Source organism: Peromyscus eremicus, chromosome 3 (genome assembly GCF_949786415.1).
Source record: "Peromyscus eremicus chromosome 3, PerEre_H2_v1, whole genome shotgun sequence".
NCBI classification, from domain to species: Eukaryota; Metazoa; Chordata; class Mammalia; order Rodentia; family Cricetidae; genus Peromyscus; species Peromyscus eremicus.
In genome coordinates, this window is record NC_081418.1 from 21618517 (window position 1) to 21623341 (window position 4825).

Below are 4825 nucleotides of genomic sequence, written 5' to 3' on the forward strand. Positions count from 1 at the left end.
AAATGAAATTCAGTGCTAGATCTTTAGTTGTGTTGAGTTTTCTAATGAATCCCTAGTTAAAGATTCACAGTACTTTGTCATTCATAAATGAAGTGCCAGCAGTTTGCGCACAATGCCCTAGTTTGGGTTTTCGTAAGCTTCAACTGACTGTCACAGATACTACATTGCCTTTCCCCCTCCTTGTAGTAACAGAATTAGACTTTGGATTGGGGTTCACTTTCCACCATTGTTGTTGTCCTTGTTACAATGTAAGAAGTTAGTGATAAAATCCAGAAGTAGGGATTTCAGCATTTCTACATTTCCTTTAGTTCTGTACAAAGTTGTCTTGTTTTTGTGTTGTTTAGTAAGATGTGTGTATGAGACAGTATTGTCTCAGTTACTTTTCTATTGCTGTGATAAACAAAACATGACCAAGGCAAAGTATAAAGAAAGCATGTCATTGGGCTTGTAGTTTCAGAGGGTTAGAGTCCGTGATGGTGGAACAAAGGCATGGTGCCAGGATCAGCTGAGCCCTCACATCTTAATCCAGAAGTAGGAAGCAGAGAGCACACTGGGAATGGTATACATCTTGTGAAACCTCAAAGCCCACCCCCAGTAGTACATCTCTTCCAACAAGACCACACCTCCTAGTCCTTCCCAAACAGTTTCACTAACTGGGGACCAAATATTGAGATATGAACCAATGGGGGCCATTCTCATCAAATGACTATAGCTGGTTAAAGTCATTGATGGCAAAGCAAGCATGGTAACAGGGACAGCTGAGAGCTCACATTTTAATCTGCAGAGACAAGGCAGAGAGAGAGAGCTCTAGGAATCTTGCAGGAGTCTTGAAATCTCAGAATCACCCAATGACTCACCTCCTCCAACAAGGCCACACCTTCCTAATCCTTCCCTAACAGTTCTACCAACTGGAGACCAAGTATTCAAACATGAGCTATGGGAATCATTATCATCCAAACCACTAAAAGTATGGTTCTGGTTGTTTTAATAATTCCATTTCTCTTTAAAATATTAAAACTCTTGTCCCCTTTTTTTCCTGGTTTTAAACAGCTTTCTCAATGATCTGAAATTATGCAGTTAGAATAATTGGCCAGAGATGACTTCTGGTTTATAAAGTAACTTTTAGAAAACTGCTTGCCCAGTTGAATTTCCCTGCCCTTTGCCTTTTGATTTCTGCTTCTTCAAACCTCACCCTCTATTCCCACCTCCACCAGCAACCCTGTCTTCTCATTGCTAACATTATAATTTGTTCCCATTTCTTATCAGCAGGGATATTTTGAAAAGTAATTTGGAAATTATATCTTTCTAGGTAGTTAAATGAGAAATACAATTAAGGAACTTTCCTATATGTCACTGAAAGATGCCTGAGAATACATACTAACATGAGCTACAGTTTTTTCTTCCCTATGGAAATGTTTCTAAAACCTGCCTAGTGAACATATGTATACTTACATTCATACTACCCAGTGAAGTAAACTTAATTTAAAACTACAATCGATACCATCTTCTTTGGCAAAATGGGCACTCAAGATTTTGACTGGTACTATTTAAAGGGAGCTCTCAGTAACACAACCAGACATGCTTTCCCACTTGTTTGAAACAATGAGGCTAAATATTCTCTGGTTTGCCTGAGGTGACCTTCACACCACAGTGGAAAATAATGATTGGCATTCTGTAACAGCTGTGTCAGGAAGGTGACACTCCCTGTCACTGCCAGCAGTCTTTGGCATCCAAAACTTCTAGTCCTGTTAGTTTGAGAAGCAATTCTTTCCCAGCAGAAAGGAAGCATGGCTAGCTCCTTCAGACAGAGGGTGGGAAGGTAACAAGAAGCCTGAGATTGTCTCCTGGCTCTTAAAGAGGGCTTTGTACCTGATTTAATCCCAGGTAGGCTGAGGAATATAGAGGCGAGGCATTGGGAAGGGATGTGTACAATGACTGGAGAGAAGCAGATTTGAAATCTAATTCACCTTACAGTCTGTGGTCTCGAGGAGCTATGTATTAGTGTCATTGGTTCAGATGCACATTGTCATCTTTCTGAAATGTCTGGACCTCTAACATCATGGAGCAAGTTAATCTTAAAGATTTGAGGAAATTGGCAAATAATAACCAGAAAAGGAGAGTATGTATTGCACAGAGTGAACTATAAAGGACAAAAATACGCATGCACTCTAATCTACCTCAGTTGGGAGAGCAACACCTTTGTAGACAAACGAGATTTCTGTCTTCAATATTAAAATAATCCTCTCTCTTAAAACTTCATTGCTGTATTACCTCATTTTTTTTTGCCTAGGCCACCTATAGTTCTGCCATTGAACTAGATCCCCAAACCATCTCTTCATCTCATCTTAAAATTTGAGGTGGGGGCTCTCTAAGTTGGCCAGGAAGATAGATATATATATATATATATATATATATATATATATGTGTGTGTGTGTGTGTGTGTGTGTGTGTGTGTGTGTGTGTGTGTAAAATATTCACTCTGTGGCCTAGGCAGGGTTTAAATCTGTGTTCCTCCTGCCTCTGTCTCCTAAATAGCTGGAAGTACAAGCTTGTGGTACCAGGCCCAACTCTGTCATCACTTCTTGAATCATAGTGTACTTCAAGATGTTGTGATTCCCCCACGGCCTGATCCTACCATGTCATTCCCTTATTGTTTACTGATACTCGTTACTCAAATATTCAACTCTGCACACAAGTTCAGCTCCTAATCAAACATTTTAACTAATATTTGAGTGCCTACTTCAAGTAAAGCACCAAACCGTATAATAGGCAAATGATTTGTTGTTGGTCTCAGAGAATTCACTTTCTATGAGGTATAAAATTAAAAAAAAGTTAAAGCTAGTTATATGCACTAGGATTATACATCCAGGCAGTGAGTATGCTAGCTACCTAAGCTGTTTGTAGATGAAGTGATTTATCCAAGTCTGTGTGGATGACAAGTAGCAGGACCAGCATTTCAACAAGTCAATGAGATAAATAGTTAATCACTACAGTATACTGTAAGGTTTAATAAAGGAACAAGAAAAAGAGAACTCTTGGCCAGCTGAGTGTTTTGTTCTTTTTTTTTTTTTATTTCCTGGTAAGTTCTGTTCAATAACTCTGTCCACCTTTATTGTCTAGAATTTACTTAATGAACCTCATCTCTTCCATAAAGTCTTCCTAGATCAACAGTCAGAAGTAATGTCTTCCTTCTCAGCCATATTCTATAGTACTGCTCTTCAGACAGTCCAGTGGTGGACGGGAATAATTTTGTCCATTTTTATTTCATTGTACTTTATGTATGTGCAAATTTATGCTTACATATGTTTTGACATAATATTAGTACATTGGAAAGTCAAGATACATGATCAAAAACACTTTACTAATAATATTCCCCATCAAAATTTCACTCTTGCCAAAACTAGAGTCGTACCCTGGTACAGCATATGTCCTGGTGAGCTAGAGTTCTTAGAGAGGATCTTCTGGTCTTGATGTACCGACAGGGGCAGCCAATGCCTGTGTTAGTGTTCAGGGCAGACGTGCCCCTACTTTACACATTAGAGAATCGGTGCCTACTTAATTATATCCCAAATCCTTTAAAGATAGAAGAAATCCCATCTCAGTTCTGTGAAGTTTACTTGTGTTCTCAGTTTTGTCCCTCACAAATTATCTTACAGAGTAGTTTGTGACTCCTCCTGGGGTGATCTCTTTAACATGGATTTCATATCCTGACATGCCCAAAATAAGGTCCTTTCTAGATGACCACCGAATGCAGAATAGAAAGTTTGCACAAATATTACAAACAACTGAGCAGAAGCTCACAAGCTTAAGTAACCCCAGAATCAGCAGGAAAGTGATTAGTCATAGAATATTTGGGTTCTTCATCCATTGAGAGTAGAACAGCTTGGAAATTCATTGAGAGACCGGAGTTTTTCAGTAGCAGGAGTTTTTCTATTGGATGCTTCAGTTGGAAATGATGCTTAGTGAAGAATCTCAGGGACCAGAACCGAGTATTTTATTTACTAACCAGGAAGCACTTAAGGGGGAAGTGAAAGAACCAGATGCTGCACAGGAAAGACAAAACCAGTGTGAGTAAGACTCCTTGAGCAGCACCCCCGAGTGCCCCTTTCCCATGTCCAGACATAAAGTGAAGACTCCATGTGGAGGAGGACTCCAGGGGCCAGCCACCCAGCCGCACAACAAGCCACAGAGTAAGAGTAAGATTTATGGAAGTAAGAGAACGGGAAAAGCCCAGAGGCAAAAGATAGATGGGGTAAGTTAGGATAAGGAAAGCTGGCAAGAAACTAAGTCAAGCTAAGGCCAGGCATTCATGAGTAAGAATAAGCCCCCATGAGTGATTTATTAGGGAGCTGGGTGGCAGGCTCCCCTAAAAAAGCAAACCCCCCCAACCACACTTCTGTACATAAACCTATCAGCCCATCCAAGCTGTCAAGACCAAGAAGTGATGCCTGTCTAAGAAATACTTCCTTTCAAAATATTTAAAATGCTTCCCTCCATTTTGTGTTAGTTTCCTCAAAACACAGACAAGTACAAATCAAGGAATTAGTCACCACCCAAAAGTAAATTACCCTTTGCATATACCCTGGCAACTTTTTTTTCCAGGGGGCCAGTAAATCCATTTAATAAGAGATGAGGTCAATTACTTAAAAAAAACTTAAGGTTCAAGGATTAAAATTCAAGCAACAGAACTCTAAATTCTACCATCTAAATCAGAATCTACTATGAATATATAATAATAGACCAGCAGCATATTGTATAGTTAACACTACTTTAATATTATACATATACTTAAAATGGAGTTCTTGAGAATCTGCATATTGACCTA

General features: G+C 39.3%; 1 non-coding gene across 1 annotated transcript; it reads left to right on the top strand.

Annotated features, from left to right (window-relative positions):
• Positions 1-3393: 3393 nt before the first annotated feature.
• On the top strand, positions 3394-3522 carry LOC131907548 (small nucleolar RNA SNORA3/SNORA45 family). The gene has a single exon (XR_009378451.1). It is a non-coding gene; the product is annotated as a small nucleolar RNA SNORA3/SNORA45 family (small nucleolar RNA).
• Positions 3523-4825: the final 1303 nt, after the last annotated feature.